This window comes from Rhipicephalus microplus, chromosome 3 (genome assembly GCF_043290135.1).
Source record: "Rhipicephalus microplus isolate Deutch F79 chromosome 3, USDA_Rmic, whole genome shotgun sequence".
Lineage (NCBI taxonomy): Eukaryota > Metazoa > Arthropoda > Arachnida > Ixodida > Ixodidae > Rhipicephalus > Rhipicephalus microplus.
Window position 1 is genome coordinate 165,352,439 of NC_134702.1, and position 23,096 is coordinate 165,375,534.

The 23,096-nt window shown below is 42.3% G+C and overlaps 1 protein-coding gene across 1 annotated transcript in view; it reads right to left on the reverse strand.

Moving 5' to 3' along the window:
- Positions 1-10,399, reverse strand: part of LOC119170634 (uncharacterized) — a 37,348-nt gene extending 26,949 nt beyond the window's left edge. Inside the window, exon 1 of the mRNA XM_075890460.1 lies at positions 10,317-10,399. The gene's annotated coding sequence lies outside the window, so the exon portion shown is untranslated. The remainder of the gene's footprint in view (positions 1-10,316) is intronic.
- Positions 10,400-23,096: the final 12,697 nt, after the last annotated feature.

Consider the following 23,096-nt stretch of genomic DNA (forward strand, 5'->3'; position numbering starts at 1 on the left):
CTGAGCTCGCTGTGTTCTGGTGTATATAGTGCAACGACTAAGACAACGGTGGACATATCGTGCTGCCATCGTCTCCTTCCATCCTGCTAAACCTGACTTCTCCTTCCCACATCTTTCTATACCATATTATACACAACCTTGTTGTACTTTATCGTCTCAGCGCATGCTTTCACTTCCCCTCACCCTCGATTCTTTCTCTCCCCTGCTCTAGGATATCTGGCTCTGCGTGTGTATTTATTTTTTTACATGAGTGTGTTGCTTTGTAATTATTTCTCTCTCCGTCCCTCTGTACTTGTGGTCCCGCTTTCTGCTTTTTGACACCTGCTGTGGCATCTTAGCAGTACTTTTTATTAATAGCCAGAAAAGTATTTCGAAAAAAGGGTACCGAAATAGATGCATTTGTATCTTGTACATACTTGAATTTCACATAAAATGATATTTGGGGAATGCATGGGCAAAAAAAGTTATCCCTAATGGCAGACACAAGAATAAAGATTCTGGAATACATTTTATTTCGAGAATTACTTTTATAGAAAGATACAGCTGTAGATACAGATTGATAATAATATACACGGATACAAACTTACAAGTCCAGTGATTAAGTGCTGCATAATAATGTTAATAAAGTTGCAGCGCATTAAGACTTGAAAGGAAGCCAAGACGTAAGCCTTGAGAAGTCTCTTACTCGAGAACGCAAGCGGCACCACCATAGCTTCACAATTGATGAGATTTACTATGTATGGCACCGGACATAGAAGTTGCGTGATGCAATGAATGCGCTGACCTGATTAGGCCACGCGAGCACTCACCGTGTCTGATGTGGAGCAGAGAACTGCATTCTGTCAAGTAATGACTGAAATTTCTAGCTGCTCAACCGCATAAAAATTGATTATTACTCTGTATTTGAAATCTCTGTAGGAAGTGTAGAAACCTAGCTTGTCTTGTTAATAGTTATGACTTATTATTTGCTACGATTCCCTTCGGCGTCTGATAACTTGGGGAAATCCAACCCTCTATATGTAAGAGTTACTTTGTGGCATTCTTTGTTTCCAATGAGAATTTCATTTCATTTCTTTTTCTAAATGAGTTTGGATGGGTTCTCTCTACATTGAAAGATTAATTCATTCTCTGAATTCTAACGCTTTTCTTTTGCCAATTCATCTGCTACCTATATGCCGAAATTTCCACTATGTCTTCTTACAAATACCATTTTATGTGACGCAATTATAAATTTGAAGCATTTCGTTACGTACTCAAATAATGTTGGAGTCTATTTGCGTATCTATCTATCTATCTATCTATCTATCTATCTATCTATCTATCTATCTATCTATCTATCTATCTATCTATCTATCTATCTATCTATCTATCTATCTATCTATCTATCTATCTATCTATCTATCTATCTATATATCTATCTATCTATCTATCTGTCTATCTATCTATCTATCTATCTGTCCATCTATCTATCTATCTATCTATCTATCTATCTATCTATCTATCTATCTATCTATCTGTCTGTCTGTCTGTCTGTCTGTCTGTTTGTCTGTCTGTCTGTCTGTCTGTTTGTCTATCTATCTATCTATCTATCTATCTACCTATCTATCTATCTATCTATCTATCTATCTACCTATCTATCTATCTATCTATCTATCTATCTATCTATCTATCTATCTATCTATCTATCTATCTATCTATCTATCTATCTATCTATCTATCTATCTATCTATCTATCTATCTATCTATCTATCTATCTATGTTTGAGTGCTCTCGTGATCACTCCCTTAACTTGGCGTGAACCAAAAATTATATGGGAGAGTAAGATGGCTTGACAAATATGACGCGCTGGTCAAGACGTGAACAATTTCTAAAACCCATCGCGGACATCCTCTAACACCTCCCGCGAGACAGTGGCAAACACCCACGGGCGGAGTGTGCCGCTGATATGAGGAAAAATTTTTCATTTTACATAAATTTGTTTTTAATGAGTGATTGACGCTAATGTGTTCTCAGGAATTACGCGGACAAGCATGGGCAATTTTAACGCCTGAGCTTTAGGAAAACCATCACATGGGAATCATTGACCCGACGAATGCAAAGAACGAATGTCAGGATCCCAGCAGAAATTGAACTCCAGCAGTCTGCGCGGCAACCAAAAATTCTACAGCAGAACCACGCCAGTCTCAAAAATACTATTCAAATAAACCCTAATGCTATTGAAATGTCATTTGTAGTTGCAGTGCTGACTATCGAAGTTTATAAACAATTCACACATGTACTCCTGTGATACAGCCGTCAAGTCTGGTTAACGTCAATTGCAGTTCGATGCCATGTGCTGATGTTGATTTATGCGGCAGTGTCCAAGGCTTGCATCTATGCGAGCACCAGTGCTTCATATCAGCTTATCGCTTCCGGTGTTGCTAATACTCATGTTCCTGTTGGCATGGCTGTGCAAGTGCAAGCAACTGGTTATAAAGACATCTGAAACTGTTGAACATATGTGAACGTGCAACATTTCCATATAAATTTCCTAACATGTTGCGTATTACAAAATTTACAAGACCGCCATCTTCTTGCCCGCATGGTCGCATAACGTTGATTCAAAAGGTACGTGGAATCTGCCGAATGCTTCGGCTGCCTTTTTTAAATTTAGAATTATTTCTTTTACATACGGGTTTAGGCTATCGGGATTAGTTATTCCCTGAGACGTGATAAACAGTCTGTTATTATTCGATACTTCTGGTCACCGGGCTGTCCCGCTACATATGTTAATGCTTCAGCGATTGCAATTGCCTCTCCCTCAAAATTATTACTGTAATAGGCAATGAGAACTGCCTTACAGTAGTATAATGGCAAAAACGTGAAAATTGCCTCTTGTAAAGAGCTCTTTTTCTGCATTATAAAGGTTATCAAAGTTAAGCTTTATGTATTTCTTGAAATTTAGCTATTGTAGAACATGAATACCACCATTGGAGGTAGAGTATAAATGCAGGAGCACAAACCGAAAAAACTTTTATAGCTTTCATTGGCCCACTAACTAAGAGTTCGTCTTTTTCGGTGACTTTTCTGTGAATCCCGCTAGAGGGCGTATTTGTACTGAAGAGTTGGAGACTGTCGTGTTTAGACACAATTACTCTCTAAAGAAATGTTCTAGAATGCCTGCGCTCCGAGACATCTCCTCGACAAGTTAATGTGTGCTTTGCAGGTTTGCGTATGCAACCGAGTTAGCACTGATACGAAGCTCCTCCTGATGGGCTGCGGCAGTTGCGTGTGCCGTTTAATGTGACAGCGGGCTAAAGGCATTCGCTAAGATGATAATGTTTTCTTTTACTACCGGCTGGCGATAGCATGCAATGATTGTTCATCATATCAGGGAGGAACACTGCGCCCACCATCAACGCGTAGCGTGTGTAACCATGCATTGCACAATTACACATTGCTGAGGATTATCTCGGAGCAGAGACCGGCTAGCGAATTCTTCCACTTGTAATTGTGTAAGAACGCGACTGTCTCAAGCTTTTCAGTGAAAGTAGGCCAGCTTGTTGCAGTCGCTAAAACTTAATTATTCAATCTTAGTTATTTAGCCATTGACACACAAAATGATTGTATAACTTTGTGTCCTCTTAGATACACAAACATCTGCGAAGGTGGTTTTCTTGTGCTACATGAAAAAAACTATAGACTGTTTTGATCGTTCTGCCTGGCTTTGCACCGCTTGGATGTTTTAGACATTGTGGCTGAGCCTACCACGATATCTTCCGGGTGAGCGCTTCCAGAGATGCACCAAGAGTGGCGACAGCATGAAAGTCATTCTTCATACCCTCCAGGGCCGTCGGCGCCCCTCATAAAGCCCTTAGAACATGCCTGACTGGCTGACTGACGGATTAGGATGTGCTGTTGTTCGTTGAGGTTGCTTGCTTTGTCGACATGGTGCCCCAGGCAATGAGGCCAGCGTATGAGAACAGTGTGCAGGTGCATTCCCCACGTTTTCCGTGATGCCTAATGCCGCTGTTTTCAAAAGTCGTGGAATGCCTGGCACCGCATACTCATCACTTAAACGGACTGCAGAGTTCATTTTCACATAGGACTCCACGTCTAAGTGCTCTGCTGTGTCATGTAGGGTGTTTATTGTTTTCTTCCTCGCCATGGGATGAACTGGGCGTGCCTCTTTTCTCTTTCCTGGGTCTTAACGTGGGTGGTGTTTCACCTTCTCCTTTTGAGGGGGGAGGTGAAGATGGCATTTTTTATTAGACTGTCCTGGCCTCCATTTTTTATCCTGCAGGGAATATTGGGTACACTAGGAGATAAAACGCGAGCGCTGAGACGCTTTCGAAAAGCTCTCAGAACCTCCCATCACGCTTACATTGAGAGCTTCTATGATGTGAACATCCATCATGTAGCAACGCTACTATCGAAATGTAAATATTGTATTTAAAAGTTACTATTACTCGTACCAGGCTTCATTTCTGATTCTCTCCTAGAGACTCTGGTTCGCTCCGGTCCTATGAGCACTCGCGACTACATCAAAACATCAACTTTGAACACCCGTTATCGTATAATTCATAATGTTTTTCTATTCTGAATTTAAGCGGTGATGAATTTGCGGGTATGTTTATTGGATTGGTCGCGACAGCTTTGTACGCGTTACTTATCACTAATTGTGCTTTGCATTGTACTGCGTTTTGCTTTTGGCCTTTGCTAATGCACTTCGACACCATATCTGTGCAGCATATATTATTATTATTTGCGTGGCTCATGTGTATTACTGCCTTGAATAACTATCTTTCATTCCTCTGTTCTTTCTGATAAATGCATTTCGGCTGCTGCTCAATTGCGATACTTTGTTTTTTATATATTCCAAAATTTGTTGAGAAGTAGTCATTTCATCAAATATTGCGCAAAATGTTTTTCTCTATTAGCAAAATTTATTACTCCTAAAGTTTACCTTAGAGGTCTTTTTAAACCCTGCTTTTAGGAAATTATACTTGGATTTTAGAGGAATGAATTCAACTCCATTTCGTTTGCCTCAGTAGTCCATATCTCTAGTGTTTATGTGTTATTTGTTGTAACTCTGTAGACGTAGGCTTTACTATCAATACTGTGTCATCAGGAAAACTTGAATAAGGGCATTTCATGCAGTTTTCTTAACTAATAAGATTCACATCATTATCCCCCACAATATAGGCTCGAAGGATATCACTGTGGGCCAACTTTCTTTCCTTTCATCTTCAGGTATACTTCCATATTTTTGTATATTATGTATCTTCCCTTCATGACGATGTCAACAATAAAAAATTATTTTCATACCTCTTCTTTTGCAATATTTACACTATTATTTTTTTGTAATAATTGATTTGATTGCGTTCTTGACACCTAGAGAAATTAAACAAACCAGTTCATCTATCATTGCCTGTACATCTATTTTTAATATTGTCAAGAGCATTCATAGTTGAACTGTTGTGAAAGCTCCTTACTTCCCCATAATAATGTCGGGCCAGGGCAAGTTAAGAATATGATGACGAGAGCATCCACGCGTTGGCGCGCAAGTTGGATGGATGGATGGATGGATGGATGGATGGATGGATGGATGGATGGATGGATGGATGGATGGATGGATGGATGGATGGATGAATGGATGGACGGATGGATGGATGGACGGATGGATGGATGGATGGATGGATGGATGGATGGATGAATGGATGGGTGGATAGATGGATGGATGGATGGATGGATGGATGGATGGATGGATGGATGGGTGGATGGATGGATGGATGGATGGATGTATGGTAAGATGGATGGATGGATGGATGGATGGATGTATGGTAAGATGGATGGATGGATGGGTGGATGTATGGTAAGATGGATGGATGGATGGGTGGATAGATGGATGGATGAATGCGTGGATAGATGGATAGATGGATGCCCGCCGGAGATCCACTGCTTCCCGATCGCCCATACACGTTGACAATCTGGACTTCCCGAATGGACACTTTACGGAATGTCATTCTTGTATATAGAATCTGTCCCTCCCTTTATTTTGCACATAAGCTTTCAATTGCGCAAAGTGCTAGGGGGGGGGGGATCTATGTAGCACCACGCTAAATTTGGCTAAATGACCACGCCGAAAAAGGAGCGAGCCGCGTGGCTCGTGTGGCGCAAGCCACGATGAATTTCAGAAGGGCCTAGCTTCGGGACCTGGCTGGACCCTGCAGCGGTGACTCCACCTACGCGTGCGTCTCAAATAAAAGCTGCGACCTCGGCATGGGCTCGTCACCGCCGTGTTGCCTCTCCTTCCTCTACAGATAGATGGAGGAATGGATAAAGGAATAGATAGATGAATGGACGGACGGAAAGATGGATGAATGGATGACAAAAATGCTGCAATTTTTAACATATATGATGCTTGATTCGACGTGCATTTTTCCATAAGGTTTTTTTTCCTTTAAAGCTGGTAATAATTCTCTCGCACAATTTCGTTTGAACATTCTTTCACAGAAAAAAGAACAACAGGTGTGCGCGGAAGGTGCAGCACAGTCACAGCGAAAGCATGAAGAGCAGCCTTTCGAAGCCTTTCTTAAACACTGTTTGGGTGAATGCTAGAAGCACAGTTGCTGGGTACCCACTATGCAATAAATATACATAGTTTCTCAGTAGTAGGCCACCATTCTCTATGCTATTATCGTTCACCACTCTTCGGTGAATTGTATGCGCTAAGCACTAGCAGTCAAGTTTGGGCTGCATTCACTGGCTCACGACGAAGAATAATTACGCATGAAATGAGTGTGTGCCACAGCTAAGCGGTGATGATGAACAAGCTTTTGTGATGTTTTTGAGCATATGACGACCGACTGTTTACGCGCTTCGATTTTGTGACACCTAGTCGTTTTTTGATGTTTTAAAACGCTCTATTACCGATAACCTAAAGCAAGTTTGCGAACGATGACTAAGCGGTGGTGTGGCTGAGCGGTAGAACACTGCGCTAGAACGCAATAAACCCAGGTTTGAATTTCGCTAAGACATCACATGTTTTTGGAGTTTTTCATTTGAAGTTTGTGTGATAGCAATTTCGAACACCGGTGGCGGCGGAACGTTTAGGCTCTGCGCGTGAACCGTATTGTGATCTAACAACAGCTTTCGCTATAGAATAGGCATGAGCCAAGTAGACACATATTATGGTCCTTCAATAAACGAGGAACTAAGCTTGCACCATATCTCGATAAAACAAAGATTTTAGAATGTTAAAAAAGTTACAAGAAGAACAACGAGGTGTTTGTTTGGGAGGTGCCATTTTGTTATAGTTTATCGTTTTTTGAAGGGAGGTTAAGAGGTTAATGATTTGCTATAACTATTGACGCATAATAGCAGTATTTTCGCGAAATGACGCTTTCTTAAATCACTATTGCGTGTATCTAGCTATGTTCCACTGACGCTTTCCGCCATCATAGTAAATAAATATTTAAAAAGTGCATTTAATACAGAAACGTCGCAATAATTTTTTACTAACTTGAACAGTATTTTAGAGGGCTAAGTGAAACTCACAATACATTATAAAGGTTATGTAGTTTTGCACACCCCATCCTGAAATGTGTTACGAATAATCAAACATTTTATTACAGAATGTCAAAGTACATATTTGGCGAAAATCAAGGCGATACTTTGAAAAAATTGTCTTCTATATTAGCGGTGCCTGATTTAATACACTTAGCTCAACTTTGAATGGGTAACATCTGCCTTTCGAACAATAAGGCTAATGAATTATAATGGCTTGTGCCAGTGATAACGTAAGCATGTTCATCGAAGAGCTAACTACGTTTCTGTTTATGATTGACCTGTTCTATGCCTGTCTGAAAGAAATGCACGTGTAAAGTCTGCGCGAAAAACATCTGTGGCGCGTGATCGATGATAGTTATTATCGGCATTCAATTGAAATTGACTCTAGTTGGCTCCGGTCTTATGGGCACACTCATCATTACATCAAAACCCCAACTTAGAACACCCGGTATTGTATAATTCCAATTGTTTTTCAATTCTAAACTTAACCGGTGATAAATTTGCGGATATATTTACTGCCTTATTGGCGGCAGCTTTCTATGCTTTAGTTATCGCTAATTTTGCTTTGCATAGAACTTTGTTCAGCTTTTGGTCTTTGCTAATGTACTTCTATGCCATATTTGTGCAGCATATATTAATAATATTTCCGTAGATCATTTGTATTACTGTCTTAAATATTTCTCTTTCATTGTTTTGTTATTTCCAATAAATGCATCCAGGCTGCTGCTCGATTCCGATACTTTGCTTTTGAAATATTCAAAAATGTGTAGAGAAGTAGTCATTTCACCAAATATTGCGCAAAAAGTTTTTTCTCTATTCGCAAAATTTATTGCTCCTAAAATTCACATCAGAGGATTTTATACCCTCCTTTTAATAAATTATACTTAGATTTTAGAGAACTGAATTCAATTTCATTTGCTTTGCCCCAGTGGTCCATATTTCTAGTGTTTATTTGTTATTTGTTGTAACTCTTTAAATTACGCTTTACTATCATTACTGCGTCATCAGAAAACGCTTGAATAAGAGCTTTTTCAGCAGTTTCCTTAACTAATCAGTGTGATTATATGCTCCACAATAAAGGCTCAAAAGATACCACTGTCAGCCAACTTTTTTTGTTTCACCTTTAGGTGTACCTCCATTATTTTGTATATTATGTATCTTTTCTTCGTGAGGATTCCAACCATCGAGTAATATCTTCAGGGCACTTCTTTACGTTATTTACTCTAATACTATTTTCTGTATTTGAGGTAAATGTGACCTTGATACCTAGAGAATTTTTAGAAACAAACTCTTCATTTACATTTACCTCTATATCCTACTTTCTTATAGTGTCAAGAGCATTCAAAGTTGATCTTATAAGAAAGCCTCTTACTTTCGCATAATATTGTCAGTCCAGGGCAAGTTATGAATATGATGACGAGAGCAACAACGCGCTGGGGCACAATGGATATATGGACGGATGGATGGACAGATATATGGATGGGATGGATGGAAGGATGAATGGTTGCATGCATGGATGCATGCATGCCAGGATCGCAAAACAATGCTGCACTTTTTAACGTATGTGATGCTCGATTCAGCGTGCATTCTTCCATAACGTAATATAAGACTCCTTTCTTCAAAGCTCCTCTTACTTCTCTCGCAAAGTTTTGTTTCGTCCTTCCACATCCTTCCACAGAAAAAAGAACAACAGGCCTGCACTGAAGGTGCAGCAGAGTCCCTGCGAAAGCCTGAAGAGCACTTTCGGAGCCTTTTTCAAACACTTTTCAAACTCCCAGCAACTGTGCTAGAAGCACAGTTGCTGGTTACCCACTATGCCATAAATATTCATAGTTTTTAAGTAGTAGGCTCTCATTCGCTATGTTATCCTTCAGCCCTCTTTGTAGAAGTGTTGTGTGCGCTAAGCACTTGCAACGAAGTTTGTGCTGCATTCAGTGGCTGATGACGATGAAGAATTACGCATGAAGTGGGTATGTGCCACTGTTAAGGGTTGATGTTGAACGAGCTTTGGTGATGTTTTGAGCATATGACGACCTACTCTTTACGCGATTTGCATTTTGTGACACCTGCTTGTTTTTTCGCTGTTTTAAAACGCTCTATACCTGATAACCTAAAGCAAGTTTGCGAACGACGACTAAGCACCTGTGTGGCTCAGAGGTAGAATACTCCGCTGGATCCCAATGTACCCGTGTTGGAATTTAACGATGACATCACATGCCTGGGGGATTTTTCATTTGAAATATGTGTGATAGCGCTCTCGGATATCTGTGACGGTAGAACACTAGAGTGCTACGCGTGAACCATGTTGGGATCTCACAAGAGCTTTAGCTATGGAATAGACATGAGCCAAGTAGACACTTTTTATGGTCCTTCAATAAACGAGAAACTGTACTTGCATCATATCTCGGTAAAACAAACATTTTTAAATGTTAAGTAAGTTGCATGAAAAACAACGAAGTAATTGTTTGCAAAGTGCGAAAATTGAGATAATTCAATTTTTCGGAGGAAGGGGATGTGTACAGGGTAATGAATTGCCAAAACTGGTGACACATATTGACAGTGTGTTCGCCAAATGACGCTTTCGTAACTCACTATTGCGTGTATCTAGCTGTGTTCCACTGACGCTTTCTGCCATCACGGTAAATCATAGTTTAAAAGCGCCTTCATTACATAAATGTCGCAATATTTTTTACCAGCTTGAAGGGTAATCTAGAGGGCTAAGTGAAACTCACAATATATTATAAAGGTTGTATAGTTATGCTCACCCCGTCTTGGCAAATGTTACGAATAATCAAGCATCTTATTATCGATTGTCAGTGTTTATATTCGGCAAAAATCAAGGCGATACTTTCAAGAAGATGCCTTCTACATTAGCGGTGCCTTATTTAATACGCTTAGCTCAACGTTCAGTGGGTGACATGGGCCTGAACATTAAGGCTAATGAATTATGATGACTTGTGCTAGTGATAACGTAAGCTTGCTAGCTTGCTCTTCGAAGTGCTAACTACGTTTATGTTTATGATCGACTTTTTCTCTGCCTGGCTAGAAGAAATGCACGCGTAAAAGTCTGCGTTAAAAAAATCTGCGGTGCGTGATCGATGATACTTGTTATAAGCATTCATTTGAAATTATAGGCCCTGTACTGAATTACTGTTTTGTTACCACCACATAGGCCTGCATCTTTTTTTAAGCTCTACTAAGGAGCACAATAATGAAGCTTCTTCTTTTAACCTTCTAGTGAACCATTTCCATGCACGCATTTGTACAGATGATACAGAATAGATTGCGCTTTGCTCATTACTACACATTTACTCAAGAGTGCGATTATTGTCTCATACCATTATTGTCTCATACATGTTGTGGCTATTACCGGTGTTTGGTCATCTAGCACGGTGCCAGGTGTGGTGTCTTCTCCTCGCGGGGAAGGATAAGTGACTTTTTTGAGCGCTGGAACGCGGATGGCGTCTGCACAATGAGCCAAAAGGGGAATTACGAACCCGTGTGAAAGGGAGGCAGGTTATTGTGCGGTCTTACTGCGTTTCATGATAAAAACTTGAAAAGAAAACACGCACACATTTTGTTCGCGTGTAAACGCACTAGTAGTGCCCGAAAAGAACATGAAATAGTCAATATAATGAGCCTAGGTTTTCGCCGAACAGACTTTGAAATTTGGAGTGACGCTTCCTGGCGTCCACCTAAGAACTGTGGCACATACCAACGGAGGCGGTATGTGGGAGATTACAAAATTCTTCTGGCATTATCCTTCATCGTGTCGACCACAGCATACAAAAATTGTACTAAACTCATTACAAGTGTGCAGCGGGTACCGCGCTTTTCTGAGGATTGACGAAGGATGGCGTCACAGAGTTTCATGCAATTAAACTTTATGAATGACATAGTAAATGCCATTAATATATTTTCGAGTGTACGAACCCTGCTTGTAGTTGTTGCCCAAAGAGTGTGAAATTAACCCAAATCGCCGAAATCACCCAAATAGTGTCTGAAGGGCGACTGTACCAGATTTCGCTGTGACAGTGCTGCACATTGCGAACAGGCCTAGCAGAGAGAGAGAGAAGTGAACGTTTAGTTTTGAAACAGTGCCCGAGCAATGCCCGGTGTGACCCTGAGGTGGGAGGGCTCTTTAGTCCAGGAACCTTCTGGCGTCTACTGCCCTCTTGGCCCTAGTGACGAGTTCTTGTTGGTCTTCCAGGTCCTCGAGGGTGAACTTCGCCTCCCATGCTTCGGTTAGGTCTTTGTTTGTCCGTCCTGCTTCATTATCAGTCGTGTGTTGTTGCAGATTACGTCTGGCAATACACTGACATGCAAGAAGCAAGTGTGCCAGGGTGTCCGGTACGCTGCAAAGCGGGCACATAGAGCTACATCTCGTTGGGTAGAGGCGGTGCATTAGGGCCCCATGTGTCTGTGCTTTTTGCAGGCGTCTCAGTATCACGCTTTCCTCGTTTGTCAGTTTTTTTTTAACCACTACTTGGTCATTCCACCGACGCAGGTGGCACGACGCAACTTTCTTGTGAACCTGGCACAAGGTGATGAGTCGGCGACGCAGTTCGGTCATAGAGTAAGATAAAAATGACAAAAATGGTCACTCGGGCGAAAAGCAGCTTAGCTACGCGGCTTTACCCCAGGCGTGAGATGACAGAACATCACTTACTTCTTAAAAGAAACACGCGTTCTAGTTATTTGCTGCAGTACCTTTACTAGTGCATTACTCGCCTACGTGTTTTTGCGAATTTGATAGTGGCCTGAATCTGTTTGCATCATCTGCGATTGTACGGTGTGATAATGTCGAGCTAGGATCAGACATGAATCGGATGCGAAAGAAGTGCACATTGCGTCCACACGACGGCAGCGTTGTCACGCTCCGTGTTGATGAGCATTTACGGCAATGAAGAAGTACGGGCAGCAGCAGAGAGACGCCTTAAAAGATGTGCGTTAACGTGCCTGGCATGCGTCGTGGTCTTCGCTTATTTTAGCTGCCTCTCAGCTTGGCTGCTGGTAGGTACAAACGTCATAAATACTATGTTAAGTGCGTATTGCGTTTTTGATTGAAGCTATAGACTAACATTTCTGGCGTTGTGCTGTTCGGCGTGGAGATCTTCTTTGTGCTCCTCACTTCGCCTACAGTTTTCATGGATTGTTTCACACGAAAGAATACTGTATGGAATCCTTCATAGCACGTTTGCAAGAAAATTCTCTCTTGGGTTGAAAAATTGTGTGACCGCTCGCGTTGTTAGGTTTTCTTCGTGCCGCTACATGTATTCTAAGTCACTGCATGAGTGAGATTTTGTGAAAAGTGCAGCTATGCTCGGTATTGTTATCTGTGCCGTTCGGAAACTGCTTGCTCATAAGAATGAACGAGCGCATTAAGAGAAGTGGTAAATCTGTAATCTTAGGAGAAGTGGTGAAGAATGAAATGATTGAGTAAACACTCCTGCCTTGTGAACGGCTTGCATGACACCAAAAATTGCTTTGTTTTTGCCGCGGCAACTCCTAGTGGCTGTTTTTCGAGAAAGAGTGATGTGAAGTGTGTAGCATAAAATAAGTGTGAAGGTGGCAAAGAAAACGTAGCCAACATTTTTCTTTCGTTTTCGGTTGATGCCGGAGACCAGTGCTGAGGCAAGTACAGCCGTGTCGCGTTATGCACTTTATGTGTAGTTGGGTGCGTTTATTGCAGTTAAATTCGACTGGGATTGTTGTTATATTGTTTACTACATGTTTAGTTTTTGTGTGTAATTTATAAACATGATATAACAGCTGTATTTTCGTATCTAGCAATGCATTGAACCTTTTTTTGTGCCTGAGTTTATCAAACATTACCAAAGTGGGCACGTTCTTACCAAGAATATCACTTAAAAATGAAAGTTCTCGCTGCTCCATTCATTCTCATATTTTTATAAATTTTGTTTATAACACCCATTGGTATCGTGCGCTTTCCACTCTATCGGGGCAGCTTACACGAAGCTCATAGATGCATGCACACGACACGTTAAAAAAACGAAACCATGACCTCAGGAATGAGCACGCACGTAAAAGTGGTCTTGGAGGCTGTATAATATGCTTGGTCACTACGAAATGGCCTTCGAGACAGTCTTTTCTGCGGTCGGCCATCTTTGAGGCTGCAAAGTTTCACCACACCCGTTTGATGTGCTGCGAACCGAAATTAGCCACATGGACCTATGGAAGTGTTCTCTCTTAACCTTTTATAGTACTCTATGATACGGTCTCGCGGTAGTCATAAGCGCGCGTGGGAAACGATATGCCACTTCGGTTGCACGCAAAGAGGGCCTGAGGACCTTTGCGGCCTCAGACGCGCACGCTTGCGGGATAACCTTTAGCACCGTTTTGTCTGCCATTTCGAGCTACCGCCACACCGCCTATAGACGCTGGAAAGACCGTATAGGCTTCAAAATGTATTCATGTTGATGGTAAGAGCCGGACATGGTAATCATGTTGGGATATAATTGTGAAGCAAATAATGTAGACGTAAGGCTACCTCACGCCCGCAGGAACCGAAGCTCGTCCTTTGAATAACGCATTAGTTGCCCTAGCAACTGATTTATGGTGGAGCTTGGCCAATCGTGCATATCTCTGCACCTGAACTTGGCAGTGCTATTCAGCGCGGCTTGTAGCCATGACAATGAGTGTGGTTCACTGTCTTTTTGCGCGCTGCCTTCGCGTACCACAATATTCTTTTTAGGCGCAATGCCACAAATACAGATAAAAAAGAGGCGAATTACATGGGACCGGTGCTAAACTTTGCTCATTTTTATTCACAAAAAATACGTGCAACAACACTAAAAATAAGAGCAACCCCGGCAAAACCTAGGCCGATCACAAAGAAACTTCTACATGCTCTACTACTTGAATAAAGGAAAAGAATGTGCACCATGAGGTTGATGTGTTTGTTTTCAATGAATCTTGCTTCATCACGTGCATTCTTACCCCTTCTCCAACAAGTTTATTTTATTATGTGGTAACGCCGCGGACGATGAGCCGGCGCATTATGTCTCATGTTTACTGTTCGGGCATGCGTCCTCCTCTTCACTTGTCTTCTGGTTTTTATGACGAACGACCCCAAACGTTTCGCTAAACACCAATGCGCAGCCGCAACGCCTGCAGAAGACGGGCAAGTGGAAATAAAGGGTACCTTGCTGGTAGCTCCGATGCTCACATAAACTTATGTTGATATGTGAGGTTTTACGTTCCAAAACGACCTTATGATTAAGAGAGACGCCGCAGAGGAGGGCTCTGGAAATTTTGGCCACAAGGGATCTTTCACCTTCCCCCCAAATCTGAGCACAAGGTCCTACATCATTTTAGCTTCCATCGGAAATGTAGCCACCATAGCCGCATTATGTCCCGCGACCTGCGGCTCCGAAGCCGAGTACCTCAGCCACTAGACCACCTCGGCGGGGCGCATAACCTTATGTTAACGCACGTCACAGTTTGGCCTAGGTATTCCCACAACTAGTGGCCAAGTGCTGCACCAACCCACATTAACAAGGCGTACATTTTATCTTGGGCATCAGATTGTACGACAATTGAGGACTTGCACGCAAGATTGTCCATCTTGTCGTAGATTGCTTGTCATTGATGGCTACGGTAGATGAATGTTTAGTCAAACTACGTCGTCATGGTTGTACCGGGGGAACTAGTGCGAGTCGCTGACCCGAAAGAAGTGGGTTCAATTCCAATCATGGTGGTGATATTTTAGTGGTGTCGAAGCGGTAGTGGTCAGAAGCCCTATGAATCACATTTAGAAGGTTGTGCACAAAGCACAGGTGGTTGCAACCTAATCATATCGTCCTTGTAATAATATCGTGGTTTGGGTACATCAAACTCCAAAAGTTATACGTTGGTAATAAATGACGCGCCTGGTTGTCGGTTATTGTAACGTGCTGATTTGTGTACTGCTACATTGTTTCAAAAAGCTCCATTGTAAAATTTGTGCGCTACCCAATAAAGAGCCCTTACCAATTCTTGTCAACACTATGCATCACATTGTGCAGTTTTTTTTTTCTTTCAATCAGCAAGTGGCAATGACCACAGCACAATCTGTGGGCAAGTTTATCTTTCTGGAAATGGTGCATTGGAAGGCTAAGAGAAGAATGTTTATGATGCGTGTCCTCGTATAGCTTTACATTGCATGGCTTCCTTGTGATGATGAAACGCAATTATATTTATTTTTGCACTGTCGTTTGAGGGGCACATCAATTCAAGTGAAGATTGGTGATATACGTGATCAATCACACACTGGTGATGACTCTTGCGAAATATACATGCCAATATCGTCCAGCCAGATATTGATTGGCTTTGTCACATACTAAAACTTGGTGATTCTACATGCGTGCTTACGTTATCCCGGTCACGATTCAGGATAATTGATGCGTACGTTTATTCATAAGGCGCTTAAGATACAGTGACCATTCATTGTTTTGTGCTGTGTAACGCACCACTGACATTTTTTGTCAGTATCATTCATTCTGACTTCAGCGAGTCAGATGTACGTATAGTCGGTGATATAATGCATGTTTATGCGCAATAATAGATGAGACTCGATGTAATATTTAAGAGATAATAAATGCTAAGCATTTCTTAACAAATTTCGGCGACTTTCAGTGTCTCTATCTATCTATCTATCTATCTATCTATCTATCTATCTATCTATCTATCTATCTATCTATCTATCTATCTATCTATCTATCTATCTATCTATCTATCTATCTATGCACAACTTTTGGCTTACCTGGCCGTTTCGATAATGGTATCGATACCAAACTTGGCATGGCATAATATGACTGTGCGAAAAGCATAAGTTCCTAGCAATAACATGAAAATTATGTCATATATGTCATGAATTTTAGGATTTACATTTCATGGTCTTGCTGGTCTTGCGGTGGTTTGGTTGACGTGACATGTTGCAAAGCTGGTATGGTAAGACATGACTGCATGGCGAACACAAGCGACAGACCTTAGCTTGAAAATCATGACATGCATGTCACGTAACAACATGACTACATGCCACGTTCATGATGTGCTTGCGGTCATATTGCTAGCTTCAGATATACCAAGTTTGGGAATACGTAACGTAAATGGATGACAAAGGTATATGCGACTTGTGCAAACATAATATTTACGAGATGCGTGTTATATAAAAACATGAGTACATGCTACAGTCCGCGCGAAAAAACAGTCGACGTGAGCTGGCGTGAATGCACACCGAGTTACGTCGGTGGACGCCGGCGATGCCACGCCAGGCATCCATCTGCCTGCCATATACTCGAATACGCACGCCATGCTGCGTTTCTTTGACGCATGCGCGTTCGAGCGCACTCGGCGTCTCTCCGTCACAAAAAGAGGGAGACGCAGTGCTGCCTGGGTAAAGTTATCGGTGCGAAATGCAGCATGTTCCATTTCGCGCTGGGTTACAGAGCCAGGCCCTGAGTTTCCGTTTTATATTACAAAAGATGTATGGGGAAATGCGACGTCGCTATTGGTTGAAAATAGTGACTTAATCTAAACGCACTTCCGGTGTTATTTGTTTGTGTTTGATTCGCTTCAAGTGCAATGGCGACGCCCGCAGAGCGGCTTTGCCAGGTTTAGCAAGGCTGGTAGAAAGCCCCCGTATGCCGTAGCGCAGCTGTTCAGATAGTTTTACGCTGGACGCAGTGGCGCAGGTGTGGTGCATGCCTCTTTGGCGTGCAATCATGTATGTGTTTGGTAGGACGCAAAAAAACTCGTTTGCGCTGAAAGCGTGCTTTAAACTGAAGAAAGCCTTAATAGCTTCATCGCATGCATAGCTGACCACGAAACAATATTGTTGGCTGCAATACAGATGCTTGCAAAACAAGCGGCTTGTCACATCACGACATGTGAGTTCGCCATTGTTATCAGACTCTCGAGCCCCTGGTGTATTTCACAAAAATTCTCATCATAAAACGAATGCTCGACCAAATGTGCTTAAATTGTGCCAGCATGTGTGTGAGCACTCAAGGTTTAACCTGCATAACACAAGTTAATGTGCGAAAACTGGGTGTCACGGCCCCTTTATGTGCACAGTGAGATAGCTACATGAGGTGGATTTTGTGGTAGCCTTAAGTGAATGCTAAAATGGGAACAATTGTACGAGAGCAACCAAACAAGAAAAACAAAAGGAAAAGAAAAACACGGACAAAGTGTCAATACATAATCACACACCTTCAACAACATTACTCGAAGTGGCCTGCAGTGTAAATTATATTGTGAAAATATTAACTTGTACGCAGTACCAAATGAATATTTCCAATAACATACAAGAATCACATTGGTTTATGAGAAAAAGAGCATCCCAAAATAAACTTCCGGTTTGATTCAATCCTACTGTACTGCATATTGAAGCATGCACTCTCTTTTAAAGCGTAAAAACATGTAAAGCTGCTTTTCGTAAGGTCAACTACTTTTAATGAACATGTATAGTGCACCTGGAAAATCAAGCTCTGAGGAAATGTTTCTCACAAAGACACTTACCATACCACACACCTTCCAGGAACTAGTGTAGCCGTCAGGCGCAGTGGAAGCAGCAAGTTTTGGGCCGTTCTGGTGATCACCTACATCATGCGCAGAGCCCAGGAACTCATAACAGCACAAGGCATTATCTTCATGGATTCCATGGCCTCCTGTGACACAAAAAAGTGCACCATCCCCATGGCACTGGTTGCCACCAAGGCCGGTGCTGTGCCTATTGCCGTGCTGCTGCATAACGGACAAAGCAAAGATGGATACGTGACGGCATTCGGACTCCTAAAGAACAAATTCCCAGCCTGGTTCGGAGGTTTACCTGCAAATTGTGGCAAACAAGTGCAGAAGCCATTCATTGCTTTTTGAACGTGAGTGTACAGTTGTGTGGTGCTGATACAGTTTATTTTCAGGAAATATTTTCAAGTATTGTTTCATTTTACTAGATTGATACACTTGTGCAAAGCTTCAGAAAAGCATCTCTGGCTCCCTGTTTATTTATCACACACCTAAAGAGCTAATGCAAGTGACTGAGCTAGAAATACTTAGTATTGAACAATCATGCTGCAGAACAGAAAAGATTGTAATGGCAAAGGTATGAGTATCATAACCAATAAATTCTGAGCTCATAAAAAGATAACATTTGACTTTCATGAGACTAAACAAACTTCTTACAAATATTTGAGAAAGAGCAAATATGTTGGGACTAGCTTCCTGTAACCCATAAAAGTATGTTACTGTGTTCTCCTGCAAGTTATTCTTGGCGAACAGTTTGAAAGCCAGTGTCAATCACCTAGAACCCCACAAGACGCGAAACATAGCCAAGGATGGCAAAAGGTAATGCCGATTGACTTGGAACACAAAAGAGAACCAGTTGGTGCAGTACATGGTGGGGGATTGATCGATATGTGGGGTTGAACGTCCCAAAACCACCATATGATTCTAAGAGACGCCGTAGTGGAGGGCTCCGGAAATTTCGACCACCTGGGGTTCTTTAACGTGCACCCAAATCTGAGCACACGGGCCTTCAACCTTTCCGCCTCCATCGGCAATGCAGCTGCCACAGCCGGGACATGAACCCGCGACCTGCAGGTCAGCAGCCGAGTGCCTATGCCACTAGACCACCGCGGCGGGGCTACATGGTGGGGGAGGTCTTCATCTTGCAGGGGGCATAGGTTTGGCTAAATATTATGACAATTTTCACAGGATGTCTTGTAGTTGTGTGGTGACAGCTTAAAAAATGCTGTCATGCAACTCTTGAGCAATCATGCTTTTAATGGACCACAGGTTGACACGCGATTCCTTTTGACGCTTTAAAAAACACTAAAGGAAGGTCTCGCGAAGTGCTATAAATGAAGAACAGCCTAATAATTAAGTATGCTCGAATACTTCAAAACACTAGAGACTTCAAAACTTCTCTTTAGTATTACAAAAGTATCTCTACTGTCATATTGTGTCTCTTTCGGAATTATAATCAGGCACCGAAGGTCTGCATGGCCGACCATTCTATTGCTGAAATGGCAGCACTGCAACAGATGTGGCCAACAGTGAGGCACCTTCTGTGCCCCTTTTCTTGTAGCTCAGGCAGAGTGGCGTTGGTTGACGGCCTCTTGTAACAGCATCGAGAAGGTTCAAAAATGTCAACTGATGTCTGCTATCGAACAGGTAAGATTCCTCCATAACCGATTTCGAAATTTGTAGCAGGAACGTAAGATGTGTTTTAGTGCTGATGAAACATACAATTTTTTTTTCAATGGAATAGACAAAGTCTGCATTGAGCATCTCGTAATGAGCACCTGCGCACAGGGGTGGCCATTAAGAACTACTTCATTGGTAATGAAGTGCTTCCACACAGCGTTGCCATGCATCAATCTTTAGGTGATGCACATTGTCACCCTGTTGCCTGTTGCAGAATCGACAAGGTCACCTTTCATACTTTTGTAACCAGAGAATGCTCTTTTAACTTTTTTGTTAAGACATGCAAGCCAAACATTACATTGACACTTAGGCTGTTGAAACTATCCACGTTGGAGAGGAATGGGAACCATAGCAAAAAATTACTTCACGTGTGCCGCATAGGTTGGCAAAGAGTGTGGAGCTCGCTGAGACCCACTCATGAAATATAATTTTCCCTTTAGGGCTCACTCAGGCCCACACAAACTTCAATTTTCTTCAAACAGAGTGACTATATTTCTGACTGACTACAGGATTTGTCCATGGATTCGCAAAATATCACATCACTCAGTCGAATCCAGTCAGGCACATGGCTTAATCTGAGTATGAGCGAGTCTGAGTGAGTTGAATAATAAATTTGTAAGGCTATAATAATATTTATCAACCTTGGGCTTTTAACACCAATGTCTCGCATGATCGGCGCTCTATGTGGCACCTTTTGATATCGTGGTTTTTAATGTTAATTATGAGTAGTTGCAAAGATATAAGGAAATCTAATGAAAGAGATGACTCACACGAGATATTTTCCTCAAGAACTTTCCATAAAAATTTGCGTGAGCTCGAGGCACTTACCCTCTCACCCGTCACTTACACCTCTGTTCGGCAACAATTGAGCTGGCATGTGAACACTAGTGCAATAAAGCATGTGTAAGCAGACATGATGGTGTAGGTTGATATCGCCATAGCTGACAAAAAATGCGGAGCTTACTCAGACAAACTCAAGAAATATACTTTTCTGAGTTACCCTAAGATATCACTTAGGGCTCACTCTTACTCAAATAACCTTAAGCTCTTCTCAACTAGGCTCACTCGGTGTAATAAAAATTACCTAAATATTATTCACAAGGCTCACTCTGGCTTGGACTCACTTCTCGATGTGAGTCTGATTAAGATGACATAACAGCATGCCGACCTGTGGTGTAGTATGACTTCAGATATTTCTGAAATGGTATTCTGGGACCTAGCTGTAGCAAGTACGTTCCTGTATAAAATAGGTGCTACAGCAATGTGTGTTAGAGATCAACCCAAGGAAAGATTTAACGCTGGGCATATGAAACTTGTCCTAGAGTTACCAAACAACAGAAAGATAATGCTGTGTTTACTACTTTTCTTAGCATGGTGTCACAGTTATGTCACACGTTTGTGCTGAGAGTAGCCAGTAGTGCCAGTAGAGGCAGGTAATGCTGCATGGTCTTTTAGAGCCCAAGATAACTGCAATTTCAAATGAGCTTCATCAATTATACAGAGGATATTGTGCCAAAATATTTCAAAATCAGCATGTCTAACCCTTGATGAGCAAAAAAAGGTTATTGCTAAGCAACTTTGTTTTCTTTCTACGACTTTGTTAAATGCAGGTTATGTATGCTGAGACTTAGGAGGAGCTGGAGGCTGTAAAAGCGCACCTTCTCTAACAACCCCATTCAGGCTACGTAAAACGCACACAAGCCTTTCTTCAAAGGCAGGAGGAGTAGGTTCTCCCCTTCCGCAGCATTGTTGGGACGCGCGGCCATAACCCAAACAATTTCGCGGAAGCAACGATACGTGTCCTGAAAGACATTGTGTTCGGCAGAGCGGATGCCTTCAATGTTTTGGCACTGGTGGATACCATTGCCACAGTCTGGCAAAAGTACTTTAAAGGCCGCCTTCTTCGACATGCTTTTGGTCGTGTTGCGAGCCACCAACTCACCTACAAGCGTTTGCTGTTTCGGATGCCAGAAGGTGCAGCAGACAACATCAAGGTTCTCGACAACGGCCTCTATGCTGTGCCTGGTGCCACAAACTCGACTACCTATTATGAGTTGTCTGCTGACGTTGGTGCTTGCACATGCTTTGCTGGCATCCAGGAGGCCTTCTGCAAGCACGAAGCGCTGGTGCATGGGAAATGTGGAGGCTTTTCCCTGATGCCCCTGTTCGTACAACAAGCGACCGGCACCAACTTGGGCAGCTGACTTTTGGTGACAAGTGCCCACCACAGAATTTCTTGACGCCATTTCTAGAAGCGCCTGACACATGTGACACTCAAACTGTAATGCAGGAGCCTGGACGAAGCACTTGTAGTTATATCCCCCTGGAGGTAGTGTCGTAAACATCTATGTCACACATAGACGACATCCAGTTTTCACAGGTAAAGTTTTAGAGGCGAAGCTCCGTAAAGCGGCACCCATTCGTCCCTTGTAGTAGTGCGTAACATGTCTTACGCTTTGACCAGCAAGGTGGTGCTGGTGGGATATTTCTCCTATGCGTTGTTGAACAATAAAAATTCGCAGCGTGCGCGTTTACCAAAAGCCGAATTCTCCTGTCTCTCATTCACCATTAGCAGCCATTCACATGTACATTTAGCACTATCTGAAAAAAAAGGGTTGCTACGTTATACTCGCTGGGCGTAACCTGCTTGGTTTTAGAGAAAAATTAGCAAGCGTTGGGTCGAAGTGTCATGACTACAATGATAAAGTATGTACCAAGAACTCTAGGTGGTTAAGTTTGGGAAGTAGACACGAAGCGCAAGCCATAAAAAAGTTTGCGTGTGCCACCTCTCGTTTAGTCCTTGGAATGTTCGCTGGATGGCAGTGCTTGTATATGCGGAATATATGATGAAAATATGCGAGATGGTGGTACTTAGAGTGTTGACTAGATAGATGAACGGGCACACAGACAGATGCATGAACGGACGCATGGATGGCTGCATGAACGGATGGACGCATGGACGGAAGCAGGTGTGGATGCATGGATGGACGTGCGGACGCACGAATAGACGCACGCACGAATGGGCGGATGGACGCATGGATGGTCACACAGACGAACGAATGGACGAATGGAAGCTAGAAGGAATGGACGGGTGGATGCTTCGCCCCACCCTCCATCATTCACCCCGTTGATATGCTGCCGTTTTTTTATATGGGCCTTTTTGCGCGCCTTTCTAGTACAAATTACGAAGTGCATAAAGTAATGACAACACAGGCATACGCATTATTTCAGGTTATCTTGTACACAATTCATTATCAAATTGTTAACAATAGTAACTATGCCTTGTGATTTCTCATATTTCAAGACTCTGTTTCATTTAAACAAAATAGCAGGAA